Source organism: Trichosurus vulpecula, chromosome 4 (genome assembly GCF_011100635.1).
Source record: "Trichosurus vulpecula isolate mTriVul1 chromosome 4, mTriVul1.pri, whole genome shotgun sequence".
Classification (NCBI taxonomy): Eukaryota; Metazoa; Chordata; class Mammalia; order Diprotodontia; family Phalangeridae; genus Trichosurus; species Trichosurus vulpecula.
In genome coordinates this window covers 22482424-22503664 of record NC_050576.1, presented here as the reverse complement: position 1 = coordinate 22503664, position 21241 = coordinate 22482424, and the positions used below count along the sequence as shown (strand labels likewise).

At 40.2% G+C, this 21241-nt stretch overlaps 1 protein-coding gene across 1 annotated transcript in view; it reads right to left on the bottom strand.

Moving 5' to 3' along the window:
- DAB1 (DAB adaptor protein 1) overlaps positions 1-18866 on the bottom strand; it is a 653733-nt gene extending 634867 nt beyond the window's left edge. The window contains exon 1 of the mRNA XM_036754288.1: positions 18795-18866. The gene's annotated coding sequence lies outside the window, so the exon portion shown is untranslated. The remainder of the gene's footprint in view (positions 1-18794) is intronic.
- Between the last annotated feature and the right edge of the window lie 2375 nt (positions 18867-21241).

Sequence of the window (21241 nt, the reverse complement as noted above, 5' to 3'; positions counted from 1 at the left end):
AAGGACCTCAGGGGTCAACTGGACCAAGCTTTGTTTGAAGAATAAACATCTCTATAACAGCCCCAATAGGTGACCATTTAATGTTTGCTTGAGTGACTCTACCAACTAAAAGCTCACTGGCTGAAGAGGCAGCCATTTCTAGAAAGCTCTAAGTGCTATTAAGTTCTTCATTCTCATGGGCTAAAATCTGCCTTTCTATGGCAGCTACCCCTACTTTTGTCCTCTAAAACAAAGCAGAAAAAGTCTAATCTGCCTTCCATATGATTCTACTCCGTCTAGCTTCCTGTTGAACTGGAGTTTTCCAACATTATCCTTTTGCAAGGGATTCTTTCGCCCATCCCCATTTTCATTCCTGAAACGACTATCCTTCAAGGTATAGTTTTCTCTTTTGAAGTTAATCCCAATATTACCTACTGCCTGCTTGGGCATTTCCACCAGGACGTCCCATAGGCATCTTAATTTTAATACACTTAAAACTGAACTCTGCATCTCCCTCAAAAGCATTCCTTTCTTTTTAAGTCCCCCAATTCTGTCTAAAACACCATATCCAGGCAGTTTGTTTTGGAGTTTAGGAAGTACTCTCAACTTTCCATTTTCCCTTGCCTTTCATGTCTGATGAGCTGAGTCTATCTCTATGATACCCCTCTTCTCTTCACTGATGTCCTAGTGCCAATATCCTAGTTCAAGCATCAAACTCCTTTCAGCTAGAGTATTACAAGATGATTTTAGCAGTTCACTTTCCTCCGGTCTCTCCTTTCTACAATCCAGCCAGTACCTGGATTCCAAGCTCATATTCCTTTCTTTTAGAAGGTGAGAGCTGGAAGGGATGTCAGTAGCCAGCGAATCCAACCCATACATGAAAGGAATCTCCTCTACAGCATACATGATAAGATGTCAGCAAGTATCTACTTCAAGACCTCCACGGAAGGGCAGCCCACCACCTGAAGGCAGCTCATTCACTTGGAGACAGCTCTCATTGGTAGGAAGTTTTTTGCAACATCCATTATAAATTTGTTTCTTTACAAATTATACCCATTATTTCTAATTCTGCCCTCTGGAGACAAGGAGAACAAAGCTCATCCCACTTCCACATGACAGTTTTTCAAATACTTGAAGGCAGCTCACATAAACCCTCCCCTCCTTGGTCTTTTCTTCTCCTAGCTAACCATGCCCAGTTGCTTCACCTGATCCTTATGCATGATGGCCTTGTAGCACTTCACCATCCTAGCTAACCTCCCCTGCATGTACTCTGACTTTTCACTGTCCTTCTTAAATCACAGTGTTTAGAATTGAATAAATAGTCCAGATGAAGTTTGATGAGAGAAGAGTAGAGTGAGACTAACCCCTTCCTATTCCTAGAAGTTATGTCCCTCATAACACAACCCAAATTTGAGATTAGATGTTAAAAGAAAGGTTATGGCTAGATAAGTGATCCTGAGAATCATTAGCACAGAGATGAAAATTGAATGCATGGGAGTTGATAAGACCACTAAGGAAAACAGAATAGAGGAAGAAGACAAGAGGGTCCAGCACAGAGCCTTGGGGAAAATCCACCACTAGCAGGCATAACTGGGATAAAGATCCTTCAGAGAAGACTGAAAAAAATGCTGTCAAACAGGGATAAGTAGTATAAGGACAGAGTAATGTCACAAAAATCTACAGATAAGAGAGTATAAAGGAAAGAAAGTGATCATTGGTGTCAAAGTCTACAGAGAGATCCAGAAAGATGAAGATTGAGAAAAGGTCACTAGCTTTGGCAAATAAGAAATCACTGGCAACTTTAGAGAGAACAGTTTTGGTTGAATGATGAAGTCAGAAGCCAGATTACAGAGAGGTAAGAAGTGAGAGCAAAGGAAGTAGGGACATCAAATACAGATGACCATCTTAAGGATCTCATCTCCAAAATGGGGGAGAAACATAGGATGATAGGTAGTGAGGATGGATATACCAGGTCAGGGGATTTAGTTCAGTTTAGTTTAGTTTTTAGGATGGTGGTGGGGAGACATGGATGTGTTTGTCAGGTGAAGTGAAACACCTGGCAGACTGGGAAATATGCAAAATAAGTCAGAGAGTAGGGAGTATGGATGGGGTAGTCTGCTTGAGATGATGGCATGGAATGGGACCACTTGTAGAGAAGTTTTGTTTGGCAAGGAGGCAGCTAGGTGGTGCAATGGATAGAGCCCTGGACCTAGAGTAAAGAAGACCTGAGTTCAAATTCAGCCTCAGACACTTACTAGTGACCCTAAGCATGTCACTTAACCCTGTTTTCCTCAGTTTCTCATATGTAAAATGAGCTAAAAAAGGAAATGGCAAATCACTCCAGTATCTTTGCCAAGACAACCCCAAATGGGGTCACAAAGAGTCAGCCATGACTGAAATGACTGGAAGGTCACATCTTCATTTGAGACAGGGGTGAAGAAGAAGATAATGGCAGAAGGCATCAGGGTGGTATGAGGTGAGGAGCCGATACGAGGAAAATTTTGGTGAAGGGCTTCTTTTTTTCTGCAAAATATGACATAAGTTTTTCCAACTGAGAGGGTGGGGGAGGGGGAGCCATGAGTAATTTGAGGAGGGATTAAAAGGTTTGGAAAAAGCCACTGTCACTTTTATATAATTTGTGATGTATAAAAAGAGTGTCTTGCCACAGTGAGGGCCAAGTTGACATTCTGTTGTAAAAATTTGTAGTGGACCTAGTCAGTATGGTTTTGTGTTTTTATCCAGCTTCCTTTAACAGCATTGGAGTAGGATGGAAGGCAGAGCATGGTGGGAGTACTTTAAGGCTATGGCTTGGAAAGGCAAGATTGGTTTTAGGATAAGGTGCAAGAAACTTGAGAAAATAGGACAGTATGGAGTTGAACTGTTTCACAAGAGGGTCAAGATGTGGAAGAGAGGAGAGTGTTAGTAGTGCAGGTAAGACAGAGAAAGAAATCAGGGCTGGAGGGACTGGAGGTTGTGGTGAGGATGAGAGAGAGAGAAAGTTTGCAGCTTCAAAGCATGGAGAGAGGTGGAATGACAATATATAGTGATTGGATAAGGACACATCAGAGTTAATGAACATGGAAGTAGAGGATCTGTGAGTAATTGTAAGATCAATTGTCTGAGCATTCTGGAATATAGTTAAGGTGGGGGGAAGGAGGAGGTCATGGGAAAAGAATAAATTAAGTAACTGGGAAGATGATGTGTTTGAGGGAGTAGCATATGCATGTTGAAGTTCCCTAGTATGGGGGTAGGAGTTGGTGAAGAGAGAGTCTGTGAGCCAGGCATTGAACTCATTGAGGAAAGAAGGAGGATGTCCTGGAGGTCCCTGGATAACAGTCATCCCAGTCTTGATAGGGTGGTAGATAATGGATTGAATAAATTTCATAGGAGGAAAGGTTAGTGATTGATGATAGCATGAGGAGAACCTGGAAGTGGCAATGGAAAGCGAGGAATATTCCAACACTGACAACCATTGATTTGGAGATGTGAATGAATGTGCAGATAGTACAAGAAAGCACAGCCAGGGAAGCCGTGTTATCAGCAGGGAGCTAGGTCTCAGTGGAAGCGAGAAGTTGGAAGTAGTGGGAAATGAAAGAAAAAAAATTGAAGACAAAAGCAAGTTTGTTACCTATGGAGCAAGCATTTCAAGGACACATTGAAAGGGGTGAGTAGCTTTAAAGTAGGACTTTGGAGGTAATGGGATGGGGATGAGAAGAATAATGGAGTGGCCAATGGGAGATGGAGAACAGAGTTTGAATAAGAATATTTTGGGGCTCCGAATCACTGAGAAGAGTATAATTTGATGGGAATTTAATTAATGCTTAATGATATCTCACTTTTTCATTAGTTTATTTTACTAGTTTATTGTTTATTTTATTTATTATTATATGTCATAATATAATATATTATTATATATATGTTTATTATTATGTTTCATTTTATTAGTTTATTTTTTCAGCGTTAACTGGATCAGTGATTCCAAGCTTGAAGCAGCATCAGAGATTAGTCAGTCCATGTGTATTTATTAAGTGCTTACTAGGTACCAAATACTATGCTAAAGAACTAGGGATATAAAGAAATGCAAAATTATAGTCTCTACTCTCAAGAAGTGCACATTCCAATGGGAGAGACAACATTCAGACAACTAAGTATGTACAAGATTAATACAGGGTAATTAGAATCGAATCTGAGAGGGAAGCCGGTAGCAGAAGGGGATGCGTTGAGATCTCTTGAAGAAAGTGATGTTTGAGGTGAAGCCTTGAACAAAGCCAAGGCAGTCAGGACATAGAGAAAAGGAGAGAGAGTATTCTTTTTAGTAGAATACTCTAATCATACAAGGGAGGAAACTGAGGCCCAGCAGAGTTAAGATCACACAGCAAATGAGTAACAGTTCTGAGATTTTAACATAATGCTGGAAACAAAGAAAGTGTCACTTTGACGGATCTCTGACATCTCTGGTGTGCTCACTCAATCCACTAGTACAGATTTCAACCTCGTCCTACTTTCCTCTTCTGTGTGATCATTGACCTTGTAATCCCTTAAATATACCCAAATCCACCCAAAATGAAGGAGATCCTATTATTAATCTTAATATTATTTATAATAAATTAATATGTAACTCAATAATTCGTAGGCATGAGTTGCTATTTATAATAATGATGATATAAACAGTCAGACAGTGATTTACAATTCACAATGTACTTTAAGCATATTATCTCAGGTGATTCACAATAACCCTATGAAGTAATCAATGTAGGTCTTCTATCACTCTACCAAGGATTGGTGATTTTCTTGGTGTGGAAACCCTCCCCCACCTTACCCCAGTCCTAACCCACGTGTAATTTAGTTGCTATATCTTAGTTGCCAAAGGCTGCCGTAGAGACTTATCTATCACCCAGCTCATCATATCCAGAGGTAAATTTGAGCCCATGTTCTCTTGCCTCCAAGTCCACACTATTCTGTGCAATTCCCTCACCTGAGCAAATATCCCCACATTACAACTAAGGAAACTGAATCTTAAGAGCATGCTATTACTTGCCCATGGCAGAGGCAAATATTAAAAAAGATCATTAGCATGAAAGAAGCAGCCCTATTTCTGCTTTCAATGACGGGGAACTGGCACTCAGCAATGAAAATTGACTTGTGCAATATTATATAGACTTGAAACTAGACCATCTGACATCAGTTTCTTTTGTTTTTACTATACCATAACTCTCTTACTACAGCACATCATTTTAATAGGACTTACCCATAATGTAAAACAATCTTGTCTACAACCTTCTCATCGAGTGGTCATGCAGCCTTTGCTTGCAGACCTCCAGTGAAGGAAAACATCTTGAAGCATTGCCACCTTGGACAGCTCTCCCTCTTTGAGGCTGTTTGCTGACATCAAGCCTAAGTTCACTTCTTTCCAACTTCCACCTAATGGACCTAGTTATATTTACTCAAGTCAAGAAGAAATAAGACTCCTGTAATGCCCATTCCTCATGGGAGCCCTTAATGTACTTGAATTCCAATTTATTTCAGTTCAAGAATTTGTTATTGAGGAGAGTTAACATGCACCTCCCTGAGAGATCTCATCTACGTTCTGTCAATGATACTACTGTTTAATCAGTTCTAGCACCTTACCATCCTGGATGCTAGTTTCTTGAGGTTCCACAGCTTATCAATAACATTGCTAAATTGTGATGCCAAGAATGAAACAAAATACTCTGGCTGTGTTCTGATGTGGGAAGCACATAGTGTGACTATCACTTCTGTGGATAACGTACCTTTCTTAGTGTGTCTCAACTGGAATAATTGTTTGTTGGGATCTATGAGAAACATCACAGTTTAGCAGAAGGAGCACTCCATTCTAAGTCAAAGAATCTTTGTTTATTTACTAGCACTGCTGCTATTTCTGTGACTTTTGGGGCAGTTTTCTCATAGGTGAAGTGAGGGGGTTGGATACATGGTCTTGTGGTTGGAATAACATTTGCCATCGAGTCACTGACACAGTTTCATTACTTGCACCCACAACATGGGACATTCAATATCCCTTCTCTCGTCCTAATCCTTAAGGATTATATTTTGAAAGCTGTCCCAGGATTGGCTCTGATTGGCATGGTTACCCTGAAGCAGGATCCTGGTCACCTAAATGCATAAACAGTCCCAGCCAGAAACAATCAGGGTTTCTTAGACTTGAGGTATATCTGAAGACCAAACGAATCACCATATCCTTCACTGTACTTTGCCCTGAAGACCAGAGGTGTTTCCATACCGATATGAGAAGCAGAGAAGCTAAGAGTCACGGTATCCTTGTTTCATATCCTTGTTGTGTTAACACAAAGAAAATCGACTTTTGTTCAATGTCCAATGACTTATAGTGTACCTCTAACAGATCTCTAAGGTTCCTTCCTGTGCTAAACCTGAACGCCTATGAATTCTTTGATAAATGTTAGAAATTATAGAAATAAAATATTATTACTCATTGACACGAATTTAAAATGCTTTCCCTAAATATGTTCTCAAACATTATGTCAAAAGAACAAAAGCTCTGGTAGTTGTTATTCAAAGGAAAAGCATCCATTAGGAACCAATGAGGGAAAGCTTGTTGGTTACCAATAACCATCCTTTTTAAATGCAGAGCAGAGAATCTTCAGAGGGTTAGCCCCAAGATGATGATTTTTTATTAGATCCAGCATCTCACAAAAATTCTATTAGAGTGTGTAAGTATGGGGACAGAGTGTGGTCTGTGTTAGGAGAGAGGTCCCTCGATGAATGAAATATTGAAATTGTGATATTTCATTATGCATACACATATATTGCTGCTGCTGCTGCTACTTCTGCTGCTGCTGCTGCTACCACTACCTTCTACTATTGCTACTACTGCTGCTGCTGCTGCACCAAATCATGCTCTCCTCAGTGATTCTGAACCCCAGAATCCAGAAGACTGGATATTTTGTGCAGTGGTTTATAGGGAAGTAGCCTTACCTCCTGCACTCCTCTCCCCAAACAACAACAATACAGCTGCTTCTGTTTTCACAGTTCCCAGACTAGCCTTAAAGAGTTTTGGACACTGAGTCAGAGGAGCGTTTGGGGGATCAAAACTCTGATGTCAAATGGTGGAAAGAGGCAGCTATTCACAAATCGATTAATATAATCATATAAATAATTAATAATAACAAATAATAAAACATGTAACATATACACATACACATATATTTCTAGTACTGCTGAGATATACACACACACACACACATACATACACATGTGTATAAACATACACGTTAACCCGTGTGTGTGTGTGTGTGTGTGTGTGTGTGTGTGTGTGTGTGTATGTGGGGGCTTATAGGTTATGTGTTTCATAATTATGATTTTACAATAATGAACAATGAATAATAACACTATTAATCTGTGTAGGGTAGCCCAGAGTCTAGGAAGATTATTGTCAGATATTTGGATAATGAATGCAAGAATTGAAGACAAATAGGCTGCAGGAAAATGTCTTTACCTGCTATATAACTTTTTTATAGCTCAGATTCTTTTCCAAGACACACCAGAGACAATCTTAAACATTTCCAACTCTAAGTCAGATAATTGTCTGGGATAAAGTAAAAAAAAAAAAGATCAGCCTCAGACACAAGGATGTTAAAAGACCTGATCTTTGCCTGGAAGCATTCTCTTTCCTTTGGCTCAGCATCTCATTCCCTGAGTATTGTGGCCCACAGTCTGTGGCCACAACTAAAATGCCTCCCTAGTGAATGTTACAGAAGAAAGGACACTGGCTCTATAGTCAGAGGACCTGGGTTCAATTTCTACCCCTGACAATGTCCTTCATCTACTTTTAACCTCCTTGAATATTAGTTCCTTATCCAAAAAAATGAATGGACTGGATTATATAAATACAGTATGTAGAGTGTTGGCCCTGGAGTCAAGGAAACTTTAGTTCATACCAAGTCTCTGATCCTTACTGACTGTGTAACTCTGAGCAAGTCACAACCTCTGTTTGTCTCAGTTTCCTCATCTTGAAATTGTATTTTTGAAGGGCGTTGCAAAATTCAAGGCACTATGTAAATTCTATCTATTATATCTAGGAAGGAACTTGTAGATAATGTAGTCCATAATAATACTTTTGGGGTGGGGTGCTTATGTAAGGGATTGGTACCCAAGTTATTATAAACATAATGATTAATAATATTTCTACATTTGAAGGGGGATGGGTATATCCAAGGGGAAAAGTTAGCAAGAGTGAATATGAGGGATGCTCACTTAAGCTTTTCAGAATAAAGAATATTTAAGGGCTATGAGAAAGAAGGTGCTGATTAGATAAATCCCCTTGTAAGTATCCCCCTCTTCCACCATTTGCTACCATCTTTACAAACCACTGCACAAAATATGCCGTCTTCTAAGTGTCTCAGTACTCATTCATTCTAAATGCTTCGAAGGAAACCTTTCATTATAGTGGGAGGGCACAAGAGGAGAAGAGCTTAATTTCCTGTGGAGACACAGTTAGACTGAGTGGGAGAAGGTGGTGAGATGAGGTGAGAGCCAGACCCTGGTCTCCCTTAGCAACAGCACAAACTGCCAAGAGCACCTTGCTTCCGGTCAGAGGCCTGGAAGATTGAGATGTGCGAATGTGCAAGTGGTAAAAAAAACCCCACAACAACAAACCCTCCACTAAGCATATGAAAGACAGGGCAAAAGAGGTGGAAGAAAGAGAGAGAGAAAAGGGGAGAGAGGGAATAACAGAAGACAGCAGGGAAGTGGGAGAGAGAAAGGAAGGGAAGACATGGAGTGATGGGGAGACAAAAGAAGGGAGAAAGGAAAGATAAAAGTAATGGAAAGAGGGAGGGAAGGGAAGGAAGGAAGGAGAGAAAGAAGGAAGAGAGAGTGATGGAGAGAAAGAGTAATGAAGGCAGGAGGGCAGGACAAAGGAAGAATGAAAGAAGAGAGGGTAAGAATGATGGAAGGAAGGGAGAAGGGAAAGCAAAGGAGGAAGAGGGAAGTAATGGCAAAATATAAGAGAAGTTAGAATAATCTAGATATAATACCCCACGTTCATATGGGATATTTTTGTCTACAAACCAACCTTCACTTTTTAATACCTGTATGACACTCTCATACTCCTCTCTCCTCTCCTCCTTTTTTCTCCCTTTCCTTACCCTCTTTTATTCTCTTCTCCTCTAACAGTTACACATTCCTTTACGCAACAAACATAATTAAGCATCTTTTGTATCTCTGTAAACTCTATACTAGGCTCAAAGATGATAGAATTTTTTTATAACAAAGATTACAAAATTTCCTTTTCCCTCATGTCAGGCATACAGGGAGGCTCCATATCTCCCCTTCATTTTGTAGTCTCAGGGAAACTTGAATGACACACTCAATAACATAATCAGAAGGTAATAGTTGGGGGGGGCGGTAAATTAGAAACAATAGGCTCTTGGCTCCAAAACCCAAGACTCAGTGGAAGATATTAATCTTCCCTGTGAGAGGTGTACAACCCAGGCATGAGAAAAAGGAGACATAGATGACTCACCATGAACCACAAGGGATCTGAAAAGAGAACTTCATTTCAGTGATGCAGGATGGGAGTGTTTCCATCATCCTGCTAAGACTCCTTTGCAAGAGTAGGGAAGGTGGGGTCTTGGTGTACAGAAAAAAATGATTCAAAGAATAAAAGCTTTCAAAGAATAAAAGCTTTATCATGAGTTTTTAGCTCTTATTACATGAAAAAAGAGAAAAAAGCTTTATAATGACCAGGCTGCTAATGAACTGATCCCCTGATGGAGGTGACATGCCCCATCTACTGGAGAGAGGTAGAACTGTGGGAACTAGCAATGGAGCTGAGGTATAGAAGCCAGACTTCAGAAAACAAAGAAGAGGACTTGTGAGGAGTAATCACCATTTGCAAAGACCTGATGGGGAGTTATGAGGAGTCAGAGAGCATATAGCAATGAGCAATAACCTTCCATTATAACTTTCAAGTCACCATAACTATCCAGATAAGAAACTTGAATAATATAGACAATAATATAACCAGAAGGAGATAGTTTGAGGAAAAATAGGAGCAGCCAGAGAAAAGGCAATGTGGTTTAGAAAGGGGACCCCAAAGGAAGGCACTAAAATGGAGGAGTAAATCCGCACCTCCACCAGAGTAACAGAAAAAAAATCTCTGAGCTGAACAAGGAGAGACACCTAAGCAAAGTAAATTGATATATCAGCTATGTCTGATAGCAGATAAAGATTTCTGTAGACACAGGACAGGTATTAAATTGGGCTAAGACCAGGGCGTTGCCCTCATGAAGCTTGCATTCTACTATTTATATCATTGTAATTTTATTGTTTGATTGTGGATGTGGTTCACCATCCCCTGCAAGTTCCAGGATGGTGGATTATTTATTTTGCTTTGTTTGATTACATGGTCTTTGTTCTTCTTCCCTATGGTCTAGAATAAGAGGCAACATGGCATAGTATGCTGGGCTTGGAGTCAGGAAAACCTGCCCTCTAGTACTCTGGAGCTCTGACACTAGCTGTGTGATCTTGGTAAGTCCTTTAGTGTCTCTGCATCTCAGACAATTCTCTAGGACTTATATCCTGAGTTATACAGAGACTCTTCCTTGAGTAAAGGAGATCTCACAACCACAAAATTGAGGTCACAGGTTCTTGAAGTATTCTGTCACCCAGAATGAAGGAGAGGGTGAGGGAGGAAACAAAATAAATCGATACAATGCTCTTTCACAGCCATGATTTCATCTGAAAGGTATCCTGAGATATTAGGTCATAAGGTGAGAAAGACCTCAGTTTAAATCCAGCCTCTGCAACTACCTTGGTAATCACTTGTAGTCCACTTTACCATTTTCAGGCTCAATTTCCTGGTCTATAAAATGGAGATGAGACCTGTAGCACCTGCTTCATAGGATTGTTATGAGGCCCGAAGGGAGTCATATACATGTGTGCATGTGTGTGTGTATAATGTTTTGTAATTCTTAAATTACCATATATGTGCCAGTTATTATTATGGGTCCCAAGAGGTGGGAATAGTAGCAGTTGAGGTGACCAGACCATAGATTAGGAGCTAGAAGGGATCCCAGAGACCATTTGGTCTTACATCTTATTTCACAGGACAGAAAACTGAGGTCCAGGGATTTGACAAAGATTATACCATGAAGGGTCAGAGGTATAATAAGAATTCATGTCCTCTGGATGAAGCTCTGGACTCAAGAGTCAGGAACACCTGAGTTTAAAATCTGTCTCAGACACTTACTGAATGTATGTTCCTAGGCAAGTCATTTAACCTCCTTAGACCTCAGTTTCCTTATCTGTATGACAAGGGAGTAAGACTTGATGGCTTCTACAAACCCTTTTACCTCTGGAAGTGATAGAGTCAGTTCTCTTCCCTCTATCCCAACATACCCATTTTACAGATAAGAAAACTAAATGATTTACCTAAGACAGAGGTGAGGAGTAAAGACAGGTTTCCTAGCTAGTGGTCCAGGGTTCTTCTGAGTAGATTAGGCCAGGAAAGAGGAAAGGACAGAGGTGAAAGGAAAAGAGAGAATGAAAGAGGGAAGCATAGAGGGGACAAAAGAAAAATGAAGGAGAAAGGGGGAATTGAAGGGGAAGACAGATTGGAGGAAAAGGAAGGTAGATTAGAGGAATGGAGAGATAAGAGAGGTAATGTAGAAGGAAGGAAAAATGCGAGAGAATGAAAGACAATGTCCCATTTTCTGACTTCTCTGTGATAGATCTTTGTCTCCCCCTCCAGAAGCCACCACTTGTCCCCTCCCCTAATCATGCAGACACTCACACACACACACACACACACACACACACACACACACCATTAAGGTTATAGATGAATTTTCAATACAAATGTGAAAAGACTGCCAGTCAGGGATAATCAAGGCAATAAACAAATAAGTAATAACCAGTACGTGTCGACTGAAAGCTCTCAGGCATTTAAAAATGGCCAAACGGGGAAAAGCTTAAATTCACGGGGGCCGACGGAAACAAAGCCTGCTGTGGTGGAGTTGAAGTAGGCACTGGGGGATACTATCCCATCCTGTAGTTAGCACTGGCCTAATAAGCAGCCTTTGGTATGAGCATCGAGTTGATGATGAAGGGGGCCGTTTACCCAGCCCACTTGTCTAGCAGGACGCTAACAACTTGAAAGCGTTCAAAAATAACTCATTTCATCTAGGTGCTTACATGCAGACCTGTGGTCAACGAGGATGCTTAAAATACTGCTTTCTTTCTCTTCGGTCCAGCAGCCTTTAGCTCTCCAGCTCCCAACCCCCATAGGAACACTCAGAATCCATTTAGAGGCATGTCATCTGCACTGAGGCTAGACTTAGCTGCAGCAAAAAGCCACAAGAGGAAAGATCTAGACAAAATCTGAGACTGCAAAGGCAATAAGTATTTTAAGACACCAAGTAGAGCTTGGTGGCCATGCCTTCTTCCCTCTGCAAAGACCCAAACGCTCTCAGTGGAAAACTCATCTTAGGCTAAGTGAAGGAACACATCCTTAGACTCATTGATTCCTGAGCTTGAAGAGATCTGAGAATATAAAATGTCACAGCTGGGAGGGGGCTAAGAACAGGGAATGTCAGAGCTGGGAGGGACCTTAGAACAGGGAATGTCAGAGCTGGGGAGGACTTTAGAACAGGAAATGTCAGAGCTGGGGAGGACTTTAGAACAGGGGATGTCAGAGCTGGGAGGGGGCTGAGAACAGGGAATGTCAGACCTGAAAGGGACTTTGGAAGAGGGAATGTCAGACCTGGGAGGGCCCTTAGAACAGGGAATGTCACAGCTGATAGGAGCCTAAGGACACAGGATCTTAGAACACTGGACACAAAATGTTAGAGCCAGAAAGAACATCAGTGATCATTTAGTCTCCCATCACTTCACAGATGAGAAAACTGAAGTCCAAAATAACTTGTTGAAAGTCATACTGATAATAAGTTTCCATGCCATGACTAAAATAAAGAACTCCTGCTTCCCAATTAAGTTACATTCTCTCCCTATTCCATAGAAGCTCACCTGTTCCTTCTTCAAATGATCAATCAACCAAGTGCGTATAAGTACCTACTATGTACCAGATACTTGTCCTAGGTACTAGGGATGTGAAGATGAAAATTGAACAGTTTCTGCTCTCAAGAAGCTTATATTCTAAAGTGATGATGGCTTCTCCATCTTTGACCTCATCTAATTTGGTCTCATGATCTTTGTCTCTCCCACTCATGCTTGTGCCCAGGTGCTTGCCAGTCCCCTATACAGGGTCCTTCAGTCTTATATGTCCTCAATTAGCCCATTTTAGTCTCTAATAACAAGGCATAATATTGGCCTCCTCCTCTGCTCAGCAAAGGCCCTCCCCCACCACCACGTGTGAGTGATGATCAATACATCCCACAAACACTTTGTGAGTCATTATGCCTGTAAGGCCTTGAGCCTCACCCTGGCCCCTGCAACAGAAAAAGTGGCCCTGATCTTACACACATTTACTAAGCTCAGTATTGAAAGTGATGCCAGCACACAATGCAAACACAGAGTATTAGGACATGAAATGGTAGAGCTAGAAGGGACCTTTAGAGATCCTAAGATGAGTACATTGGACCAAATATGGATAAGATCAGGGCCACTGTCTCTGCCTACTCTCTGCCCTCAGCCAATCAGACAGACTGGCCATTTTGGCCATTTGGCTACCTTAGGGTAGCCTAAGGATTTGGAGGTAAAGTCACTCAAATCCTCTTCTTCGACATGGATGGTTCTTGGGCTGTCCTCTTCCCATAACACTGACTATTGTAGGTCATAGCAATTTTTGAGTAATTCTCTAGTTCCCAGTAGAATGTAAGCTCCTTAAAGGCAGAGACTGTTTCAGAGTATCTATTGAATTTATTCAATTCTTCTAGCCCATATTAATCTTTAATGTCTATCAATAACAGTCCTTTGTTTTCTTTTTAAGTGCAGAATAGTTAAATCCTAATACTGCTATATATTGCCCAAGTGACCTTGAACAAGTAACTTTACCCTTTTGAGTTTTTTGACAGGTAGCACAGAATGGTGGAATAAGCAGTGAATCTGAGGTCACAAATCCCGATTCTACCACTTCCTTTATGTATGACCTAGGTCAGTAGTGTCATTGAACTTCTCTTGGCCTCAGTTTCCTCACCTGTCAAAATGAAGGTGTTGGAGTAGATGACCTCCAAAGTCCTTTCTAATTCTAATACTGTATGATTGTTCACTGGATCACTGGCAGTAGATTTATTTAGTCTCCTAGATCCCTTCCAATTCTAAAGTCTATGACTCTGTGATAATCCCTCCTCCCTTGCTGACCTTCACCCCTAACTACCATCCCACTACCATACAAATTACACTGGTGATTTCTTTCCTGGAAAAAGTATCACGTCAAATTTTGTAAACTTTCCTGAATACAGTCATTCCAGCCTGAATGAGCACATAGTGTGTGACTGTATATGTGTGGGAGGATGGGATGTAACTCTTGCTCCTGACAATACCAACAAATGATGCCAGAATAAGATTCTTTCTTCTTATTATTCTCAACATCCATGGTTCTACAAGGTTCAGAGCCTATTTCTGAGACACCCCCCTGTGTGGTATGCAGTAGGGTGAGAGCACAGAAAAGTTGCTTGGTTGTTGTCTTTCATTCTTGAAGAGGACCAAAATGGCATCGCTATGTTAGAGTGAACTGGACTTAAGAGTCAGGAAGACCTGAGTTTAAAATCTGTCTCAGACACTTACTGAAAGTATGATCCTAGGCAAGTCATTTAACCTCCCCAGACCTCAGTTTCCTTGTCTGTATGACAAGGGAGTAAGACTTGATGGCTTCTACAAACCCTTTTACCTCTGAAAGTGATAGAGTCAGTTCTTCCCTCTATCCCAGTATGCCCATTTTACAGACAGGAAGACGAAATGATTCACCTATGACAGAGGTGAGGAGTAAAGACAGGTTTCCTAGCTAGTGGTCCAGGGTTCTTTTGAGTAGTGTGTCTGATTGTGGCTGATCAGACCAATACAAGCTCAGAATGTTCTACCAGAAGTCAGACACAAATGATCCATGTGGACACCTGGGGTGGACTCTATAAATCTGGGCAGCTCATAATTCTTTTGAGCTGCTTCAAATTCTGCTTTGTTCACAGAGCACAGCCCCTTCTCTGATGAGGGCATGCCATGCTGATCTGTCCTGTCCCAGTGTCTACCATGTCTTACAATCAATTCCAAAGTTCTTAAGAGAGACCTTGAGAGTGTCCTTGTATCACTTCTTCTGACCACCATGTGAATGATTACCCTGTGTGAGTTCTCCATAAAATAGGCTTTTTGGCAATGAATGAGAAAGGCTAGGATAGTTCCCCATCTGCTCTTTGTCCCTCTCTATAAAAGAAGCTTCTTAAGGACAGGAACTGTTTATTTTGGTCTCTGGATCTCAGACACCTAGCACAGTATCTAGAATATGGTAGGCAATGACAAAATCATTTGGTAGACTGGATCATACTGGATCATTGTATTATCTGAAACTGGCACGGTACTTGGCATAGAGTGAGTTCTTAATAAATGCCTGTTGGTAGATTGAGTTAAATTGAATTGCTGCTGTCAGCTTACAATACCACAGTGTTAACCTCCCATGTTCTTCAATATTATTTTTCTTTCCCTTCCTCCTTTTCTCTCTTCTTCCTTTCTTTTCTTCCTTCTGTCAATCCTTCTTATAATATGGGAAACTCTCACTAAGCCTTTGGTAAACGTCCTTCCTAATCTCCCAAGCTGTTTGTGCACCTCTTTACCAAACAACTCTATGTTAATTTTGAATATATTTTGTATATATTTACATATGTGAATGTCCCCCATTAGACTGTAAGCTCCTTTGATCTAGTAGTCATTTTTGCTTTTTCTTCCCTTCTCCCCTTGGTTTAGCACAGAATCTACCATATAGTAAGCAATTCATACCAGCTTATCGACGGACCAACTGTCAGTGGCAGTGTATACCATTGCTTGTAGTGTAGGAAAGGTTAAGGGACATTTCCAGGGTCACACAGCAACCCTGTATTGGAAGTGAGATCCGAAGCTTGTTCTTTCTGATTCGAAGGTTTGTTCTCTTTCCAATATCAGATTAGTGGATAATGGTCAGGCCTCCAAACCAGGAAGAGTGGGCTTCAAGTCCTACTCTTGATACATCCCAGCTGTGTGGCTCTAAGAGAAAAAGTATATTTATGTATGTATTTATACAAATAAATATATGTGCAAATATGTTTTGTGTATGTGCAAATATGTATGTGTATATATGTCTGTATATATGCATGTATGTTTATATACACAACATATATACTAGAAAGAGAGGAAGGAAGGAAGGAAGGAAGAAAAAAAGGAAGATAGTGATTTTTTTTAAAGTACAAAGTCTTAATTTGCCTGGCCTATTTCCCTCTATGCTATAAAATGACTCCACAGATGGAAAAGACCGCAATTCATTTTGTATCGAAACTCAGTCTTTTCTCCTTTTAGACAGAAGTGTTGTGTGCTTTTATGTATGTGTATGTGTGTATGTATTCATGTGTGGGTATATACATACATATACACATATACATACCTACATATATATGTGGGGGGACATGTGTGTGTACATACATATATATGTGTGTGTGTTTATGTAGATATATGTGTATATATGTGTATATATCTGTGTATATATGCATATGTGTACGTATATGTGTATGTATATATGTATGGATGTGGATGTATTTACATGCATGTGTATACATGTATGTATATGTGCATATGTGTGTATATGTATATGTGAGTGTATTCATAGAAAGATACAGATTTATAGATATAGATATGCATATGCATATATAGAAACATATTTGTGTGAGGACCTATATTGCTATAGATAAATCTATAGATATAGATATACATGGAAATATACATATATACACACATGTATACCCATGTATATATACAAATACATATCTATCTATATCTGTATCTATATATACATACATATTATATATATGTATACACATTATCCATCTACATCTGTCTATCTATCTGTCTATCTATCTTCACATGTTTATACCCCTACCACTATACACAGATACACAGGCTTATATATACACACACATATATTTGTGTGACTAGATCTTTATAGATAAATAAAATACACAGAGCATATATATATATATACACACACATAGATAGCTATACATACACACATACATATACATATATATGTATATATATATATATATAAAATGGATATATACATGCTCACACATACACACTATATATATATCTATGTATATAAAGAATAAAATATAAATAAATATATAAGGCCATATGAGATAAAATAAAGAGAATAAAGAGGAATAACACAGAGTCTTAATGAGAGAACTATTTGAATCACAGGTTCACAGCATTAGAGTTTTAGAGGTAAAAGGGACCTCAGCAGTTATTTGGGTCAACTTTTGTACAAAAGGAATTACTGTTATATTAATGCCTGATTGAGTGTCTGTCTAGTCTCTTTTTGAAGACTTGGAGGGAGAAGGCACCTCCATCTCTCCAAGTTGCCACTCCATTTTTTAGCTGTATCTGCTTACCTACAAATCCCACTGAGGGAGATCTCTTTGGTTTGTTTCTTAATTCCAACCACTGAGAAAGTGTAGAATAAGAGTCCCCTTCATTTATCAATAATAGACTACTTGAAAATACCCAAGAATGGGCAAAAACTAGCAATGGTGAAGAATCTCCGACCTCAGTGGCCCAATCCACAGCAATGCGATTGGCCATAATGTTCTGCCCCTAAGATCCCTTGAAAAACCAGTGACATTCTGGTCCCTGTAAGTCATCACTGGCCTCCATCTATGCTGGCTACTCTTGTATTTTATGAATTTTTACAAGGATCAGAGGCTCTGTGCTCCCCTCCCCTCCACATTTTCCCCAAGGTCAGCTAACAAATAGCGCTCACTCTTATTTGCCTTGCAAAACTCCCATAAATTTGGAATGATAAATACATTATCTGTGCTTTTTAACGGACCATTGTTTAATTTTCTATGCTTGTCTGGCTGGGGGAGAGATGAATATTACCTTGTGGAAAATAAGATTTCTCCTCCATTTAAAGGGGGTGGGTTGTAATATATGACAGAGGAAGCCACCCAGGCTCATTCAAATAGCCCACAACACTAATTAAAAGTGTTTGAAAGGCCATCCATCCACCAGCCCATGATTCATTCCACATTATACTCAGTAAACAAGAAATAGATATTGGATTGAATACTTCTAATTTGTCAAAAGAAGAGGTGTTTCCAATTGGCCAATGCAGGACACATTCCCTCATCATTTTCAAGTTCAGAGACACAAATTCTTAACAAACCCATCTCCCTGCTAGAAAATTCCCAAATGGTTTTTGTATAGGACGGCATCCATCTTAGCAACTACGTGATTTTCTCTCCTACCCTATCCTCCCAGCCCCATTGCTGCTGAACACTGTGTCCTCACTAAGTAAAAAGTGGGACAGAGAATGCAGGTAACGCTGAGGTATTAGAGATGACTCGAGTCAGAACCGTCTACCAAACTGGCTGAAGGCAACTGACAAATATAGCAGTCCTCCAATAATAACAACTCCACACTAAGAAAGAAACAACTGATAAAGAAATACTGTTTTCATTTTCTCCCAGTCACCAACGCAAAGCAGACAAGATAAAGCAATTATAGGGGAAGAGCCCCCAACAACCTCAACCAAGAGGAAAAATGAGGACGGACATCTCAACCTATCCAGGACACATTAAGAAGGAAGTTTCACATCACTGGAAATGGTAAATGTCAGTTACCTTTGTGACGCGTGGAAATGTCTCTGGGTCACAAAGGTCTAATTCTCAACGGCAGCCACCATGTCTTGCTCACTGTTGAAAACAAAGAGCAAAGGCAAAATTAGAAAGAGAGAAAAAAGGTTCCACTCAGTTGAGCACCTGGGAGAGACTTGGCAGTTGTGGACCTTAAGCTGGAAGGCTTTTTATGGTGAGCTGGGTAAGCTTGAAGTTCTATTGCCTCAGTGGGCCACAGGTTCCTAGGAATCCCAGAATCTCAGAGTTGGAAGAGGCCTTAAAGGTCTTCTAATAATTATAACCTTACTCTAATTATAACTATTGGCTCTATAGCATGTTAAGGTTTTCAAAGTGCTCCACAAACATTATCTCATTTGTTCCTCACAACAACCCTGTGACACAGATGCTATTACCCTATTTTACAGATAAGGATAACAAGGCAGGAAGATGTCTAGTAACCTGTTCAGGGTCACATTGTTAGGAAATGTCTGACACAGCATTCAAATTCAGTTCCAGAGGACTCCATGGTTAGCATGCTGATTAGTATCCAGTCCGATGGATACCTGAAAAGGAATGCTAGCCTTCCGGATGAAGAAGGTTGACTAGGTACCAGCTGAGGAGGCCAGATCTAACATTCAATAGTTCAAATCACCGAGTATGTGTGGTTGGGAAAGCCATAACCCAAGAGGGACTGAGGGAATGTGTTTTCTTTTTGATTGAGGACAATTATTTAGAATTTGAAAAAGTCCTTTCATCACAGAATTCCACTGAGATTTTTAAGAGGGAAAACAAGCATGGACAGGTCTCTTTCTCTTCTTTCCATATTTACTTGAGACAGGTATAGGATATCAGCTCTATTGAGGCATCTCGGTGAAATACTAGGGTTCTTCAAATTTAGAAGGTTCCTTCAAAATCATGAACCGATGTGGTCCAGACTAGCGACCCCTTTGCAGATTTATGCATTTAATGAACAAAATAATACTTACCATTAAGAAGGAAATCAATTACATGGAAATTGTTATCCATTTAAAAATTTTATCATTTAATTGTGTGGATCTTTTTAAAGACTCCCTTAAGGTCTCCCTATGTTGTTCAGCCTGAAAATGCAGTGAGCCACTCAAGGACCTAATCCCACTTGCGATCAGCTCGAGAGTTCTGTCCATTTCCAATATAGGTGGTTTGCCCCACCCCGCCTTAGGTTTGCCACAGACCCCTCCTCCACTGGTTCACCCATATTGCTGTTGAACTTGGTGTGGATGCTTGATTGATTTAGCATCCCGCATCTTAGATCTCAAGCAGTAAGGCAATAATAACAATGTAGATGATAATTGTCAAAATGCCTATATAGTATCACAAAGTATACGAGACTCTCCACATAGAAGGTAGAAGAAGTAAACCATTTATTCAGACGCCAGAGAACCGTATCCCATAACCAAATGCTCAGCTCCCGCAGCCAGTCAGTCCACTTCATCATAACAGCAAGGAACCCAAAACATTCAATACAGAATATCACAACATGGAGTCTCACCATCCTGAAACTTCTCCGGCCCCCTGCTGGGGTCTTCCACAAAACAAACTCACAATATATCTAAGTCAGCCTGTTCAGTTCTAACAATCACGAGGGTGGCCATTAGCAGCCACAACGTCTCTCTCTCTCTCTCTCTCTCTCTCTCTCTCTCTCTCTCTCACAGCATCTTCTGTGACATAACTTCCTTTTCCTGCCAGGAAACTACTCCCACCATATGTAATTTAGGCTTCCTGTGATGTAAACAGGTCACATGGCCTATTAATGGGTGGGAAAGATCTTCAAATCTAAATTGCTACTCCAGCATTCTACCACCCTCAACTTCCCTGGTAGCTGGGATTACATCATAATCAAGTAAAATAAAATACAATTTTAAGATATATTTTTATTTTAAAATAAAATACATTAAAATAGACCAACATTTTTTAAAAGTTCCCAGGGCCTAGGTTAAGGACCTATGCCTATGTTGTAGTATATAGAGGTCTAGATTTAATGGTGAGTTCAAATCCCACATCAGACATATATCAGCTGTATGAGCCTGGGCAAGCTAACGAATCTGGCTCTCAGTTTTCTCACCATAACGCACTATAATTACAAGATTCACTCCATGGAGTTGATGTGAATATCAAAGGAAATAGTATGCAAAAGATTCTGCAAACCTTAAAGCGCTTTAAGAAATAGTAATTTTTTTAAGTCATTATTCCAACTGTTACTCAGCCAAACTGCATGACCCAAACCTTGGTGTTACAAAACCATGCCTTATGAGGATCTAGGCACATCGCCTATGTGACCTTGAGAGACTAATTTTAACCTCTCTGGCTCTGAGTTTCCTTATCTGCCAAATGGGGAGGTTGGGAAACATGACCTCTGGAGTCCATTCTAAACTTAGGCCTCTGCTCTTTCCTGTTAAGTCATTTGCTGCCTCTTG